This window comes from Myotis yumanensis, unplaced genomic scaffold, assembly GCF_028538775.1.
Source record: "Myotis yumanensis isolate MYYU_CA2020_CCGP unplaced genomic scaffold, mMyoYum1.0.hap1 SCAF_3, whole genome shotgun sequence".
Lineage (NCBI taxonomy): Eukaryota > Metazoa > Chordata > Mammalia > Chiroptera > Vespertilionidae > Myotis > Myotis yumanensis.
This window is the reverse complement of record NW_027223754.1, coordinates 78,210,322-78,229,819: the sequence shown is the minus strand read 5'-3', so window position 1 is coordinate 78,229,819 and position 19,498 is coordinate 78,210,322.

Genomic DNA, 19,498 nt, shown 5'->3' with positions numbered 1-19,498 from the left:
ATGGGTGATCAGGGCACCAGCCCTGCTTGCACCTGCTGACAGCACCAGCCCTGATTGCACCTGCTGCTGGTTCCGGCCCCAATCACTCTACGCAGTCAGTGGGTGCGAGCAAGGCCAGCACCATTAATGTGTGGGAGTGGCAGCGGTGGGAGTGGGGCTTCCAGTGGATGGGACCAGGGGCCACAGTAAGAGGGGTCAGTTGGGGGCGCAGAGGATGGGCCAAGACCCACCCTGTGCTCACCACAATCTTGCAGCTCACAGTTCCTTTCAAGGTGCACAAATTCATGCACTGGGCCCCTAGTCTATATATATATATGTACACAGACAGTCCTTGGTTATGTCGGACTTGATGTACGTGATTTCATGGTTACGTCGCCATCTCCCATTTATTTATTTAAAAAAAGTTCCATCATTTCGACGTATGTACATATGTGCTTTATGTTTTTTATTATTTATTTACCACAAGTAAAGGTCAGGAATTGTTACCTTTCTTTTAAATTTCTTTTACTGTTCCCTTCATCACTGCTGTGTATGTGCTCCATGTGACTGATGTATTTGCTTATGTAGGTGGGTTCCAACTTACGGCGAAAATTGTGTTATGTTGCGCCGTGGGAACGGATCTCTGATGTAACCCGAGGACCTACTGTAAAGCCTAAATGACCATCCAACCGTTCTACTGGTAGCTATTACACGCAATGACCACCAGAGGACAGACACTCCACCTGGTAGCTATGACACACAATGACCACGATGGGGCAGACACTCAATACAGGCATGGAAACATGGAACAGACTGATGAATCTCAGAGGGAAGGGAGAGTGTGGAGGGTGGGAAGAGATTAACCAAAGATCTTATATGCTTACTAGAGTGCCGGTGCACGGGTTCGTGCACTGGAGGGGTCCCTCGGCCTGACCTGTGGGGATCAGTCCGAAACCGGCTCTCTGACATCCCCCTAGGGGTCCTGGATTGCAAGAGGGTACAGGCCAGGCCAAGGGACCCCACCGGGCCTCTAGTCCTAGTATAATCATCTAATGAAAGTTAACTGATTAGGGAATTCGATTATATCAAAATCCTTTCCCTTTTGTCATATAATGTAACCCAGTCACAGAAGTAAAATCTATCAGAACCTTCCCAAACGCAGTTTTGAGTGTATTATAAAGAGGATCTACACTAGGGGGTGGTAATCTAAGACATCATCATAGAATTCTGTCCACTAGAGAATGTGAAGATGGTTCAATGTTAGAAAACTCATCCATGTCATTATATCATAAGCTTGAAAGAGAAAAAAGTATAAAAATTTATTTCATTATTTTTAAAAATTTGATCATTTTTTAAATAAAAGGTATGTTTCCCAACTTGATAGATTTATGATACCAATGATTTTTCTAAACTATCAATGTAAGTAAAGGAAAAGGTATACCTCCAAAATCTCATTTCCTTATATGTACTGGTATATTTCAGAAAAATTCTCACACAAATCCATAATGGGATATAAACAATGCTGCTTAATACAAAAAGAAAAATGGTGGTAGCAGAGAGTTGAACACTATATATTTATTTATGGAAGGGTAATAAGTAAGTAAAATTGTATATAAATACAACATTTAGAAGGAATAACACAAAACAAAACTCAGGCTCAAAATTACCAATGAAAGAAGCAAGTAAAGCATTCCACTCTACATTCTGAATCTGTATTCCAGGTTACCAATTTTCTCTTGTAGCTATGGTTTGGGCATGAATGAAGGCTTGGGTAATCAGATGCACCCGTGAGAGAGACAGAAGAACCTGTGATAAAACATTTTCCAGAATCAAGCCCTGTAGTTGCATTGTACTGGGTTTTGTCAGAAATGTCTATGGGGCAACATGTAGCATCTGTCACCAGAGAAGAAGGCGATCTTATTTTTATTCACAAAAGATTTGCAAGATATATAAGAAGAGCTTTCAACATTTGTCTCCCTTATTAGTGGGCCCTGGGATGTGAAGGGAAGAGAAGAAATGAACATGATACCATGATTGAAGATTGGAAAATATTGCACAACGAAAATTTCTCCCTTAGTTAGGTGGAAATTATGTAGTCAGAAGATCAGTTTCTCTCTTTCTGACTGCATTACTGTTTCTGCCTCTCTCATGCTGCCTTTGAACCAAAAAGGTCAGCCAGGAAAATTAGAGGTAGCACCTGCAATCTTTACCATATTGTTTTTTTATTCTTTAATTATGGAAATTTTTGTGTGTTTTCTTTTATATGCATCTGAATAAAATTTATAATAATGATATTTTTTAATAATCAAATCTTTCAAGCTGGTTATGAATCAAATGCTGACTGATCTTGTCAGCTTTCGAGAATGTCTTAAAGAATGAACAGCACATTTTAGATCATTATAGAAAAGATTTTAGGTTGATGGCATGATATTTTATCTTCGAATGGAGAAAATGCCCAAGAGTAAGCAATTTTCAAAATGTATAGCCCAACAAAGACGGGGACATCTGAAAGAATTGTTACACTGAACCATGATGAATAGTTTCTAGCTTTTCTGATTAATGGACTGTTCTGAAGATGTGCATCTGGGAACATTGAGTTTAAAATTAAATGTGAGAAATTCCTGAGTTTTAATTTTATATCTTCAAAATGTATGACTCTTTAATTTGTGCAAGCTGTGATGGATTTTTTAAAAGCAGCATTTAAGATGAGCAGTGTCAATTCACAGGAGAATAATAGTTAATTTATTATGTGTTCATTACTTCATAGAGGAAACTGAAAAGCGAAAATGAAGTCAACTACTCATTTGGCATCTTACAAATACAGAATTTAAAGAATATGAAATATTTTTTTCACTATCAGTGTTCCTCATTCCTGGGCAGTATTCCATGCTAATACCACATTGTAAATTTCTTGCCAAAATATCTCACAATTTTGCATAAATAATTACCTTTTAATGCTTATTAACTGACTTTGATATTTTTTGAATTTTACATTAAAAAATATAGTCACAGTCATATGCCACAGAGTTATGTTTTCTTCAGTGCACAGTGGACCACATATACAAGGTGGCCCCATAGAGTATAATGAAACTGAAAAATTCTTTTATTCTAGTGATGTCATACCATCCTAATGAAAGGGCGAGGGCTAGGCCCTCCATCTTGCCCCAGGGTAAGGGCTATGTCCTCCATCTTACCTTGGCCACGTGCTTGGCAAGGAGCTTCTTAAGACACCGACTTGCGCCTGGCCAATCGGCAGAGCACAGTCCTTTCTCCTCCCCTTACTCCAAACCCCCTATAAAACCCGTCTCTATGCGGGGTTCTGTCTCTGGGCCACTTGGCTTGCCGTTGTGTCGGTGAGTGTGGTGGACGGAGAGCTCAAGCTAGCTTGAAATACAGACTCTTATGCTTTTGCATCGGACTGGCTGGCTCCCTGATGTGGTTTCTTGGGGATCTTGAAATCTGGGCATAACACTTAACATCATAGCTCAATGCATGACTCATGTATTTTAGGTAATTCTGTTGTAAAAAAATCTACTGTGCTGCCAGTCATATAAAGTATTGCACATTCAATTATGTATATCACAACACTGAATAATGATAATAAATGGCTATGTGATTGGTTTATGTATTTACTGTACTATACTTTATGTTTTACAGAGTACTCTTTATACTTATAAACAAAATGATTGCTGTAAAACAGTATGTCGTGGTGTTCTGCCTGTGGCAGCCTCATACATCCCGTTTATTGCTTGTCTTGATTGCATCATGTTCCCTTGTTCTGATTTAATCTCATGTTGTTTGCTTCATAGGGCCTCTAAGTGCAAAAAAGCCACTGTTCATGTTGTCATTAGGAGGCCACATGGAGTGGACAGCATGGAAACAAAATTAAAAGTGATTAAGGACTAACTACAGAGATGGAAAATCAGTGATGGTTATTGCTCATCAGTCAGGCACGTCCTATTCTATCATTCCTGCAGTCTTGAAGAACAAGAACAAAGTGATGGAAACTGTTAAATAACCTGCTTCATTGAAGGCAATGAGATGAACGAAATTTTGATAAGGGCCTATATGAGACAAAAGCATGACCCACTCATCACCATGATGATCACAGCAAACAAACAAACAAACAAACAAACAAAAACAAGTTTGTTTGGCATATTGAAATAAAAGGGTGGACTGGACTATAGTGTTGAATTTATTGCTAGCATTTGCAGGTAAGAGAAGGCCTGACAGACCAGATAACTGGAGACCTAAACTGGTGAATAGGGGGTGATTTTCCATTTCCAACAGCATCTGAGAGTCAAGTGTGCAATGGGGACTAAGGGAGTTAAAGCAGGCTAGCGCCTATAATCTTGTGAAACTGAGTTATCAGAACTTTGTTCCAGCACACAGACTAAGGCGGAAGTGGTGGGCAGTAAATAAAATTGAGTGTTATAGACAAAAAAGAAACAACTGCAAGAGAAACACTAGACAGAATAGTGGAGGAAGATAATAGAGCCAAGAAATCTGAAAAGCCAAACCACTATATTTTGACACATTAGAGTAACAAATGACAGAAGAGGGTACTCTGTGAAATCAGAATAGCTTTCTTGAAAATGCTTCATTTTAAACAACCAAGAAACCTAATTTAACACAAAAAAATTAACAACATGAAAGTACTGAGGTCAAAGCCCATAAAAAGTTTTTATAATAAAAAATAGAACAGTATTACTTCGCTATAGGATATGAAGACATGTTAAAAGTATATCTGCTCACAGAATAGATTTAAAATTATTAGCCTCTATTGTAAATGAGTGAAGATGTTAATAAGATGATAAAGTGCATGAAGTAATAAGAGAAATAGAATTAGAAATAAATTAAGATCGAGATAACAACTCAGGAAATAAATCAAGTATATCTATATTTAGAAAAATCATGATGAAAGTTTAACTTTTTATTCTGGATGTATAGAATATAATTTATAATTGCATTTGTCTCATACATAGTCTATTTTCTGGCTAATTAATTATTGAGGTGAATAATGAAGCTATGACTCATTGAAATATTATGGACTAGTTTGATATTTATTTTTATTGTTATAAGCACTTCTGATATTAACTAGTTTATTTTCATTGCTTCACTGTGCTAACTAGAAATAAGGAATAGAATGTGGGAATGTTAATTTTTGTACAATCTAAATGCTAGATCAGTAGGACACCATTTTTGTCCGAGTTCTTACAAGACTTTCCATTATGTGCATTGAACTAGCTATATCTAATTCTATAAATAGTTTTGGTGAGTTATAAAAAAAATTGTATCTATTCTTAGAGATCATATATAAAGGATATTTTTAGTCAATTTATGTTCAAAGTTTAAATTTAATTTTTTAAATTTTATTTACTCACTTTGGTCACATAACTATGATTTTTATCAATATAAAAGTAAAAATGAATGAAGAATAGATTTTTATAGTAATTTCTGAGTCATGGTATAATACAAATACAGAAGAAAAATAAATTATTCCCATAAAAGCCACTTAAATTGACAGAATAGTGTGCACTGGCTTTGAACTTGTGATTATCAAAAAGGTGATATTTAGGTATCAGCATTTTTTTTTTTCATAGTGCATGATACTTTTACCGTGTTATGGAATTTGGTTTGCTAATATTTCGTTGAGAACTTTTGTATCTACCAGGTATATTCATCAGGGCTATCCAATAAAAAAATTTTAAATTTTTTTATTGTTTAAAGTATTACATATATTGTTACATATGTCTCCTTTCACCACATTGAGCTCTCCCCGGACACCCCACCTCCCAGCACATGCCTTCCCCACCCCCTAGTATCTGTGTCCATTGGCTATGCTTATATGCATGCATACAAGTCCTTTGGTTGATCTCTTACTCCCTCCCCATGCCTTTCCTCTGAATTTTGATGGTCTGTAAGATGCTTCTCTGTCTCTGGATCTGTTTTTGTTCATCAGTTTATGTTGTTCGTTATATTCCACAATGAGTGAGATCATGCACTATGTATCTTTCTCCAACTGGCTTATTTCACTTAGCATAATGCTCTCCAGTTCCATCCATGCTGTTGAAAATGGTAAGAACTCCTTTTTTTTTACTGCAGTGTAGTATTGCACTGTGCAGATGTACCAACGTTTTTTAATCCACTCATCTGCTGATGGGCACTTAGGCTGTTTCCAAATCTTAGCTATGATGAATTGTGCTGCAATGGACTTAGGGGTGCATATATCCTTTCTGACTGGTGTTTCTAATTTTTGGGGATATATTCCTAGAAGTGGGATTATTGGGTCAAATGGGAGTTTCATTTTTAATTTTTTGAGGAAACTCCATACTGTTTTCCACAGTGGATACACCAGTCTGCATTCCCACCAGCACTGCAAAGGATTCCCTTTTCTCCCCATTCTCGCCAGCACTTGTCCTTTGTTGATTTGTTGATGATAGCCATTCTGACAGATGTGAGATGGTACCTCATTGTCATTTTGATTTGTATCTCTTGGATGATTAGTGATGTTGAGCATGTTTTCATATGTCTCTTGGCCTTCTGTATGTCCACTTTCAAAAAGTGTCTATTTACGTCCTTTGTCCATTTTTTGATTAGATTGCTTTTCTTCCTTTTGTTACAATGTATGAGTTCCCTATAAATTTTTTTTTTTAGGGGAGAAACAATAAAAAAGATCAATAAAATCAAGTGCTGGTTCTTTAAAAGGATAAACAACATTAATGAATCTCTATCCAGGCTCACCAAAAAGCAAAGAGAGAGGACCAAAATAAACAAAATCAGAGATGAAAGAGGCAGAATATCAACAGACCCCACAGAAATATAAAGGATTGTAAAAAATACTATGAACAATTCTGTTCCAACAAACTGGTCAACCTAGAAGAAATGGACATATTCCAAGAAAAATGTGACCTTCCAAAACTCAATCAGAAAGAATAAAAAATCTGAATAGTCCAATAACTATGGAGGAAATTGAAACAGTAATCAGAAAACTTCAAGCAAATATAAGCTCTGGGACAGACTACTTCACATGGGAATTTTACCAAACATTCAAAGAAGAACTAAAACCTATCCTCCTCGGATTATTCCAAAAAACTCAAGAGGAAGGCACACTTCCAAGCTCTTTCTATGAAGCCAGCATCACCCTAATCCCAAAACCAGATAAAGACACCACACATAAAGAGAATTATAGGCCAATATCCCTCATGAACATAGATGCCAAAATCCTTAACAAAATTCTAGCAAATCGGATCCAGCATTACATTAGGACGATCATACACCATGACCAAGTGGGATTTATTCCAGGGATGCAAGGCTGGTATAATATCTGCAAATCAATAAATGTGATACATTATATAAACAAATTGACAGATAAAACACACATAATCATATCAATTGATTCAGAAATAGTATTTGAAAAAATCCAACACCTTTCTAGATAAAAACTTTCAGCAAGGTGGGAATAGAATGATCATACCTCAACCTGATAAAAGCCATATATGACAAAGCTTCAGCCAACATCATACTCAATGGGCAAAAACTAAAACCATTTCCCCAAAGAACAGGAACAAGACAGGGATGCACACCTTCACCACTCCTGTTCAACATAGTACTGGAAGTACTAGCCATAGCAATCAGACAAGAAGAAATAAAAGTCATCCAAATTAGAAAAGAAGTAAAACTGCCATTATTCACAGATGACATGATATTGTACATAGAAAACCACAAAGACTCCATCAAAATACTACTAGATATAACAAATGAATTTGGCAATGTAGCAGGATACAAAATCAACACCCAGAAATCTATGGCTTTTTTTATACGCCAATAATGAACTCACAGAAGAGAAACTAAAAAAAAACAATCCCATCTACCATTGCACCAAAAGAATTAAGATACCTAGGAATACACTTAACAAAGGAGGTAAAAGACCTGTACTCAGAAAATTACAGGATGCTGAAAAAAGAGATAGAAGAAGATATAAACAAATGGAAGAATATACCATATTTATGGATTGGTAGAATCAACATCATTAAAATGTCCATACTATTCAAAGTGACCTATCGATTTAATGCAATCCACATTAAAATATGAACAGCATATTTCACAGACCTAGAAGAAACTCTCCAAAAATTCATATGGAGAAAAAAGACCTTGAAAAGACAAAGCAATCCTGAGAAAGAACAAAGTTGGAGGGATCACAATACCGGATTCAAACTCTATCACAAAGCCCCTGTTCTCAAAACTGCCTGGTACTGGTACATTAACAAACATATAGATCAATGGGACCAGAAAACCCAGAAATCAACCCAAGCCATTACACTCAATTAATATTTGACAAAGGAGGCAAGAGCATACAATGGTGTCAAGACAGTCTCTTCAATAAATGGTGCTGTGAAAATTGGTGAGATACATGCAAAAAAAATAAATAAAACTAGACCACCAACTTACACCATACACAAAAATAAATTCAAAATGGATAAAAGACTTAAAAGTACAACAGGAAACCATAAAAATCTTAAAAGACTTCATAGGCAGTAAAATAGCAGACATATGTTGTAGCAATATCTTTACTGATACAGCTCCTAGAGCAATGGAAACTAAGGAGAAAATAAACAAATGGGACTACACCAAAATAAAAATCTTCTGCACAGCAAAAGAACCCATCAACAAAGCAAGAAAGTGCACTGCATGGGAGAACATATTTGCCAATGTTATATTGGATAAGGGCCTAATCTCCAAAATTTATAGGTATCAACATTGATATTAAAATATCAATAAGCTCAATCATTGCATCACATTTATAATTTGAACTACTAGTCTGGTCTGTTTTAAAGTAAAATCTTAATAAAAATTCTATTACCTCTCATGAGTACAATCCAGGAACTTCATCCCTATATTAGAAGAATTCCTCACATATCTACTAGAGAAGGTCAATGGTATAGGCCTTGCACTAAGCTTTTCTGTAGAATTTAGGAAGTTGTGACTTGCATGTGTGTGTTTTTGGCCCAACTACATTTTTTTTTCCTAATCAATTCTTCGTGAGTATATATGCATAAAAAAAAAAGGAAAAGAAACATTGCATGGGATAGGTGGTGAGTTTTAATGTTTTGAGTGTGTAATGGTTGATTACTATTTCTAAAAATATGTTTTTATTGATTTCAGAGAGGAAGAGAGAGGCAGAGAGAAAAATCAATGATGAGAGACAACCATCAATTGGCCGCCTACTGCACACCCCACACTGGGGATAGAGCCCTCAACCCAGGCATGTGCCCCTGTCTGAAATTGAAACCAGGACCCTCAGTTCACAGGCCGACGCTCTAGCCACTGGGCCAAGCTGGCCAGGGCTGGTTGATTAAATTTTGTTTGTTGATATGAGAGAAAACAACAGTGTGCACATTCAATACATATATTTTGTTTGAAATCTGTTGCTTATGTGTAAGTTTTCAGAGAACAAGAATATTTATTTTAAAACAGCCACATTATCTTGTTCTGCTATACAAACTGTGTGTGGTACTGATAACATTACTACAAATCCCTTTCATTCAAGCTAAGTAAACATAAATCCTATATAATAAAAGGCTAATATGCAAATCGACCAAACAGCAGAACTGGTCGCTATGACGTGCACTGATCAACAGGGGGCAGACACTCAATGCAGGAGATGCCCCCTGGTGGTCAGTGCACTCCCACAGGGGGAGCCCCGCTCAGCCAGAAGCCGGGCTCACGGCTGATGAAAACCTCTCCTACCTCCGCTGTCAGACATCCCCCAAGGACTCCCAGACTGCAAGAGGGAACAGGCCGGGCTGAGGGACCGCCCCCTCCCCACTGAGTGCATGAATTTTGTGTACTGGACCTCTAGTTATAACATAAAACCATGAGTCTACATTATTAATTCTTACTGATAATGTTGACAATGAAATGAGGTTAAAGTGAAACATATTTTAGAGTTTATCTCAGTTTTTCTGTTATACTCAGACTGAAAAGAACTTGGGAGATAAAACATTTTTTTTGTAAAAAAAAACATTGTTCATTATTCAACTCTATTTCTGCTAAAAACTAAACAAAAGAAAGCATGCATCCTCTTTAGCCAATCACAAAGCATGAACTATTGTTTAGAATTATGTGAAGAGAATGGCTATATGCCTGGTGTTCTGCTTTTTATTTTGTTAACTATAGATCCAATATAACATTTAAAAAGTGGAAAAGAGTCAGAAATTTTTCCGATACTTTAATATATTTTAAGATTTTAGTTCTCATTGTCAAAAAGTTCTCAGAAATACTTTAGAAATAGATTTAAGACGTCTTGAATAGATTCAATTTCTGAAGCTTTTGCAAATGCGGATTTATAAGAAATTGGGCAGGTTTGCCTTTCACTCTAGAACATTTATAACAAAAGATAAAATGTTGGGTTGAATCCCTTTAACTACTGAGGTTGATGATCTGATTAGCTCTCTCATCCCCTCTACCAGGAGAAACCTAAAACTAATTTTCTCAGAATCTCTGTAGCTGAAGGGAGTTATGCCAATTAGAGGTGACTGTACAAGAAAAGCCCACACCTCCTTGTTCACGGCAGCTGACACAAATCCCCAGATAACTGTTTGCAGCCGCACGCAATCCATTCACATGTACTATAGATGGGGGGCAGTGTTAGCACTGGTTGTGGCAGGAGCATTAACGGTAGCCCCCTGACCTCTGGATGACAAGCCCAGAGATGGGATGTGGAAAACAAATGTCCAGCGCCTTCCCCCTTACTTCTGATCCATCCTTTCAAAAGACTGTTTAGTCACCGCACATAATCCTCCATAGCTAAAAGCACCAAACAGTTTCTCCTTGTATTAAGCCTTGACCTACATAAGCACCAATTCTTAATATTGGCATTTCTTTTACATTTATGTATGTGTGGTATTACATATTATATGAACAGTGTTAACTAAAATACAAATTCTTTGGTAGAGTTTGAGGCAGGAGGTGATTCGGTTTTGTTTTAGAAAAAGAAAGATTTCCCTAAGAGGGAATTTGGGATTTTTGTCTCTGAGCTTCAGTTAGGTAGGCCCTGTCTGAATCTCAATCAGCTTCATAGTCATCTGGCTCTGAGAAAGGTAAACATAATGATAGGTGGTCATCTGTGAGCCAAGAAGCTCGCTTGCACCAGGCACTGAATCTGCCAGTTTCTTGATCTTGGACTTTCCAGCTTCTAGAATTATGAGAATTTGATGTTTGTTGCTTACGCCACCCACTCTATGATTTTTTGTTGTTATAACAGTCCAAATAGACTAAGACATCCAGATATTATATTCAGGACTTTGATATAAATTGTTCTTAAGTAGATTTTAAAAAGAAAATCTTTTTTGTTAAAAAATGTTTTTGTTGATTTGAGAGAGAGAGAGAGGAAGGGAGATGGGGAGAGAGAGACAGAAACATCCATGAGAGAGTGGCTGCCTCCTGCATGCCTGTAATGGGGATTTAGTCCACATTTAGGGCATATGCCCTGACCCGGAATCAGACTGGCAACCTCATGTGCGTAGGAGAACGCTCAACCAACTTAGTCACACTGGCCGGGGCTAAAATGAAAACAAATTTACAATATTGGAAACAATGATATCAATTAAAATAGAATGTAAAACAAGCAGAAAAATAATTTAAAATATAAAGACCAGGATTACCAAAATGTCTTCTGATAGACTGAATTTAAATGCTTTTTCTGAGGTTGGTATAAATGGAACAGATTCAGCTATCTGTATATTATTTTTAATGTTATGATAACATGTATTCATAATTTCATATTTTAATTCATTTTAAATCTACTTTCTAATGTTATAAAAACTTTAAAAATTTAAGTTACATGTAGATGCACACACCACACACATACATATATTCAACTGCTATTCTCTTTTTGTGTGTGCAAATAAATAGAAAGACATGAGGTGGAAACAATTGTAAAAAAATGATAAAAAGTCAGATATATGAGAAAAAGGAAAGGGAGAAAAAAATAATAAGTTTCTTTTAAGCAATGGTTTTCATTTATACACAAATAAATGAGATATTCTCTTTTTTGATAAAATGTTAAATTTTGAAAATCAATTTTATACTCAATATTAAATAATATATCTTGTGCAGCATATATTTATAATGAATACAAAACTATCCACATTATACAAACAAAACTTACTTTTTTTCCCTGTCAGGAGATATATATTTATAGCAATTTTACAAACAACTGAAAATCATACTTCTCAAAAATTCTCCTGTAACTTTAGTAAGCAGTATGATGTATGAAAATCTTTTATCACTATGGGCTATGGGGACCTTATTGATCACACAACAGTTAAATAGATTGAATTTGTCCAGGATTTAGATTGAACAGAATTAGATAAAATAGAAAAAACAATTTATAATGCAGTACATGACACATCCCAATATAAACAATTATATATTATTCATTTTGTTATGAATAAAGCATATTTAGTTAGTGTTAGACTCATAATGCTTTTTAAAACTACAGACTAGAGATGCATTTGTATAAAATTGCAAGTAAACAAATGTATACATTTATATGTATTACATATACAAAAGTATACAACATACATGTGAATATACATAGAGTGAGACAAAAGTAGGTTAGCTGCTGTTCATATGGAAAATAATACAATAAACAATAAACAAAAATGTAAGAATAAACTCTATGTTTCATATACTCACAACTGTAAACCTTTGCCCCACCCTGTATATCATACTATGTGCATTTTTCTTTCTCTTTTTCTTTTCTCATAACATGTTGGGTATTTATCCTTTAAACAGTTTTTGGAAGTCATTTATTCCCTTTAAGTCCCTCATAGTAGTCTATCATATGAATCTGCATTACTGGTCACAAATTTTTACACAAAAGATCAGCTAGTAAATATTTTAGACTGTAGATTAAACAGCCTTTTTTATAACTTTTCAACAATGTCATTATAGCATAAAAACAGTCTTGTACAATGTGTAAATAAATGGATGTGGCTGTGTTCCAATAGAACGTTATGTACAAAAACCAGCAAGCCCTCGTTATTCAACTCTGATCCCCTTGATAGTCAGGTTGGCTCTTTCTGAATAATTTGCTATTGTAAACAAACCTGCAATAAATATTTTATGTACTTATTACATTTTCACATGTACTAATATTATCACATATATTAAGATAATTTCAAGTTTCAGTTTTTCTTTTATTGCAGGTCAGCATTTTATACTCCAAGTAACAATATATAAAAACTTATTTTCCGATACATGAAAAATTATATCTAATTGTATATTTTAAAAAACATTTCTCTTTTAATCAGTGTAATTGAGCATGATTTCATTGATTATTGTTATTATCATTTATTTTACCTTAGACTATAGATGTGTATTTTTTAATTACTTTCCTAATCATAATTCAACATTATCTTTTTTATTATAATTCAACATTATCTTATTTTTATCATTATAAAAATATCTTGTTCGAAGTTTCATAAAAATGAATTTAGCTTATATTAGTTTATGAAAAATATATCTTAAAAATCATTTTAATGGGTGGTCCTAAGGGGCCAGTAAATTCTCAGAGTGGATAGAGTTCCTCTTTGCCTAGAAAGAAAGTGATTAGACATATAAATTTGACCTATTAATAATGGTTTTACTGGATTCTTAGGGAATTTCAAATTACTGACTAGTTTACAAGAAACAGCTAGCCTTATAAAAGAGTGGAATAACCCACTGGTTGGGGTTTGTGGCTCTGGAGAGAGAGCAGAGGGAAAGTGGCCAGGACCCCTATGCTGAGTAATTCTCCCATACTGTAGATGCCACTTTTGGGAGGGGTAAGCAATAGTGTTATCCTCTAGACTCCCTCTAGGCCTACCCTGCAGAACTTAAGCCCTACCAAGGAGTCAGCTTCCTTGGACAGGAGTACAGGTCTGGGCAGACTCGGGGGTATCAGTGACTGAGTTGTGTTGTTTTGGGGCATGGACCATTGCTCCATTTTTTGTGAACCTTATTTATGCTTCCCCATTCATGAGGCAGATTCACTAGAGAGAAACTTTGGGCTCCCAGCAGATTCACCCTCTGGGCCCTGGGGGTGCCAACTGACCTGACTTCCACTAACTCATCCCTGACAAGGTCAGGGCAAAATGTGGGACAGACTTAGTTTTGTGGCTCTGGCGCATGAGCCACACACACCAACTTCCCTGAAGCCTGATGGGGAACTCTCCCTCACAGGAGATTCTCTAGCCATATGCTTTCAACTCTAGGCAGCTTCACCCTGCTGAGCTCTGTCTCCTGCCAGCAGAATCTAGGACAGACTGTGTTACATGGCTGTAGGACAGGCATGTTTTTTCCATCACATGCCAGAACAATTTGGCCTTTCACGAAACCAAATTTTGCCTATGTTGGCCTGATAGACTCTGCTGGCCTCACTCTGTTGACTCCTTGAGAGCCAACCCCAATAGAAAGGTGTTCTAGCACTCAGCAGGTGGCATCTAAATGTGGGGTATCCAGGAGCATTTGCTGAGTGGCCTCAGAGCCAGCACTGTTACCAAGTGTGAACCTGTATCAATCTAGTGAACACCACTCACCCCTACCTGGTGACTCATTGTGAACCTATCTCATGAAACTTGAGTACCACCAAAGGTTCATTCAGTGATTGAGCTTAACAGGCAGCCAGCAAGTGGAGGCAGGCAAAAACAATCTTGAGAGACCTTGGTACTTTGCTGACCTGCCCCTGAGCTACAAGTTCTAGTAAAAGCCAGGCTTGGAGCATAGCTTGGTCCTTCTGGCATGTACTCAGGCCCAGCAGAGGCAGCCACAAACTGTGTATCACTTGAAGTACTCAACAGGTTGCCCAGGCCAGTCACAGGCAGCATCTGAAAATGGCTTATACCAGTCTCTCCCAAGAAGCCCAGAGTAATTTCACCCAATAGCCAGCTCCAAACAATATCAGAGCAGGGTCCAGTAAGTTTCCCACGGGACACATCCAAAGGGAGATCTCAGCAAGTGCAAAACCCTGCTGAGGTGAATCCTGCTTTGTGTGGTGAGCACTTGCATGGCAGCTTGTATGCCATAATCACGGTTGAGCTTCACCATCAACCAGCTAGAGGGTTAATCCCACACATTAGTTGGACAATAACAATCAGAACTCAATTACAACAGCAGAATCCACATAACTCACACAAGAGACATGCCTAAGGTGATTAAGGACACTGTACCACTAGACCCCACAGGACACCTACAACATGAGGTATCCTCACAAAGACTGGAAGTCATAGCAGATCTACCTAATACATAGAAGCAAACAAAATAGGCAGCCAAATGCAGAAACAAAGTAACTGGCCCCAAAGGAAAGAATAGGAGAAATCCCAAAATAAAAAGCTAAATGAAATGGAGATAAACAATTTATTAGATAAAGTTTAAATAATGGTTAAAAGATAGCTCAACAGCATGAAAAAGAACATCTAATCCACACAAAATAAGGATCAGTCAAGAATGAAGAATACAATATCTGAAATGAAGAATACACTGGAAAGAATAAGTCCAAGGTTGGATAAAGCAGATGATTGAATCAATGATTTGTGTTCCAATTATCTATAGGAACGTATGCACAGGTGACCCAGTTTGTTTCATTTGGATATACCAATACAAACGTCAAAGGGTACTTACTATTAATTAATATGGCCGAGCTTAACCAAAAACTAAGGAGAGAGAGACACAGGAGATAAACAATGCAAGAAATCACACAGGTTTATTTATCAGAGAGCTGATGGGTTTCAGTCCTTGGCAGGCCACCCGGAGACACTCGCTGACAGAGGAGACCCACGGAGGTCGTCAAAATACGCCGGCAAGGAACAGGAACTCGGTCTCTTGACTCGAAGAGAGGCCTCTTAACAGTCTGGGCTCAAGGCAGAGCAAGAATGGCAGTTTCGCAGTTTGGCAGTTCCAGGGGGGAGGAGACCGGTTGTCTGTGGAGGGCAGACAAGCGTCTGAACCGCAGCAGATTTGCTCTCCTTAAATCCTTGAAGCTGGGCGTCTTCAGTGTCTCATATTGGGTGCCATACACGGGTGCCGCCCTGTTATCTAGGTATACACTCAGGCGGGAAAGTTGTGACCATGTTCAAAGCTTATCAATCATACATACATCTTATTTTTGGAGTTGTTTACAAGTTTTGGTCTAAGAATAAAATGGGGTCTACTTATGCTAACTTATGCTAATACAAAATGGAGTCTACTTTATGCTAACTTATGCTAATACAAAATGGAGTTTACTTTATGCTAACTAAACTTATTACTATAACAGGCTTCTTCAGTGTCTCATGTCAGTGTGCTCCGGTGGCCTTCTGGGCTTATCAGGATGCACACGCAGGGGGTTACAAGTTACTTATCAGCAGTTAACATGCTGGGAGTTGTTGGTCAAGAGTTACAAGTTATTTGTCAGGAGTTAGCTTGCAGGGCATTACAAGTTACTTATCAGGGTCTCTCTCACACACACAAGTTAAGTTTCACTTCTAAGTAAAGTTTAAAATTCACTCTAATAAAGAAATGAAATTTGATTATACTATCTTATACTCGCTAAACCTATTACTGTAACAATTTGGGAAAAAAGGTAGTAAAAATACCCAATCAGAACATATAAAAGAAAAGATAATTTTTTTTAAATGAGGAAAATGTAGGAAACTCTGGAACAACATCAAGCATTATGACAGCCACATCATAGGCATACCAGAAAAGGGAAGGAGAAAGGGATCAAGAACCTATTTGACAAAATAATGACCAAAACTTCTCTAACCTCGTGAAGGAAAAAGACATACAAGTCCATATAGTGCAGAGACCCACAGAGATTAATCCAACAAAACACATCATAATTAAAATAGAAAAGATTAAAGACAAAGAGAAAAAATAGTTACCTATAAGGAGGCACCATTAGACTGCTAGCTGACTTCTCAATAAAAACTTTTCAGACCAGAAGATGTTGTCACAAAATATTCAAAGTGATGAAAATCAAGGACTTACAACCAAGACTACTTTACCCAGCAAGAAAACCATCTAAAATTGAAGAAGAAATAAAGGGGTTCCCAGAAAATAAAAAGTTAACAGAATTAGTTACTACCAAACATGTAACAGCATTGCATGTTAAAGGGCCTGGTTTGAGAATAATAATAAAAACAAGCAAACAAAACAAAACAAAATAAAAACACATAATTTAAAGAATAAATGTGTGCATATTGATAATCACTTTAACCCATTGTATGCCATAAGCATCTGTAGACGCAAGCCAAGTCTATAAAAAAACAGAATGTTTACCCTAAGTGGCAGCCCTGACCAACTTTAAAATTATTTTTCATGAGAATTTTCAGCTGAAAATATTCAATAACACCTGAATTGTAATATATTTATGTTTATAATATTCATTGAAAATTGATTTTTTAAATTAAATTAAAAATATCGTGGCATGTGGGGATGGTTTCCATTTTGGACATGTGGTAGTTAACTGATTAAATGATTGGAGCATGTAAGCCATTCAAGTCATCAGTGGCTTGAATGGCTTACATGCTCCAATCAAAAGATATAGAGTTAAAAAAAAAAACACAAAAAATCATATATATGCTGTTTCTTTAACTCTATTTTTTATTGTTAATAGTATTACAGATCTCTCTCATTTTCCTCTTTTTTGCCTCCTTCCTCCTTGCCTCCCCGCCACCCCCAGGTCTTCACTACCTGATTGCCTATGTCCATGGGCTTTGCATATAAATACATGTTCTTTGGTTTATCTCTTCTCATTGCCCCAATCACACATTGAGGTATGGCAGTCTGTTCCATGCCTCCCTGCTTTGGATCTTATTTTGTTGGTTAATACATTTTTAAAAAAAATATATTGTATTGATTTTTCACAGAGAGGAAGGGAAGGGGATAGCGAGTTAGAAACATCGATGAGAGAGAAACATCAATCAGCTGCCTCTTGCATACCCCCAACTGGGGATGTGCCTGCAACCAAGGTACATGCCCTTGGCCCGAATCGAACCTGGGACCCTTCAACCTGCAGGGCAATGCTCTATCCACTGAGCCAAACCGGTCAGGGCGGTTAATACATTTTGTCCACTGGATTCCATAAGTAAGTGAGATCATGTGATATTTGTCTTTCTCAATTTGGCTTATTTCACTTAGTATAATATTTTCTATATTAGCTTTTTAAAGTGACCCACATTAGAAAGAAAGATACACCCAAAATTAAAGTAGAGGGATAGAGAAAAATATTTCATGCAAATGGAAATTGTAAAATGGAGAGAAAAAAAAGCTGGAGTCACAATACTCATATCTAACAAGATAGACTAAAACAAAAGGCTATAGTAAAAGACAAAAAAGGACACAACATAAGGATAATGGTACCAACCCAACAAGAAGATATAACACTTATGCACCCAACATAGGAGCACCTAGCCCTAACCGGTCTGGCTCAGTGGATAGAGCGTCGGCCTGCGGACTGGGGGGTCCCAGGTTCAATTCCGGCCAAGGGCATGTACCTTGGTTACGGGCACATCCCCAGTCGGAGGTGTGCAGGAGGCAGCTGATTGATGTTTCTCTCTCATCGATGTTTCTAACTCTCTATTCCTCTCCCTTCCTCTCTGTGAAGGATCAATAAAATATATTAAAAAAAAACATAGGAGGACCTAAATATGTAACAAAAATCTTTATGGACATAAAGGGGGAGAATTGACAGTAATAAAGTCATAGAATTTAACACCCTACTTATATAAATGGATAGATCTTCCAGACAGAAAATCAACAAGGAGACAGTGGGCTTAAATCACACACTAGATTAGATATATTTGACTGATATTTTCAGAGCATTTCAACCCAAAGAAGCATTGCTTTGAAGAGCACATGGAACATTTCCTAGAGTAGACCAAATATTAGGACACAAAACAAGTCTCAAACAATTTAACAAAATTTCAATCATATCAAGTATCTTCTCTAACCATAATGCTATGAAACTAGAAATAAATATCACACACACACTCACATACACACCAAACAAACAAACAAACAAACAAAAATACCAGAAATATACACAAAGACAGAGAAGTAAATAACATGTTACTAAATATCCAATGGGTTTATAATGAGATTAAGAAATAATTCAAAAGATAATTCAAAACAAATGAAAATAGGTAAATACATAGCAACCTCAAGAAAAAAGAAAAATATTAACTAAGTGATCTAACTTTACACTTGAAGAAACTTGAAAAAGAACAAACAAAACAGAAGACACAGAAGAAATAAATTGAAGACAATGTGAATAAGTGGAAGTATATATTATATTCATGGATTGGAAGAATAACATCATTAAAATGACCATACTATCCAAAGCAATCTATAGATTCAACACAGTTCCTATCTAGATACCAATGGCATATTATATAGAACTAGAACAAATATTACAAAAATGGAACCAAAAAAGACCTTGAATAGCCATACTAACATTGAGAAAGAAGAAAAAAGTTTGAGGAATCACACTACC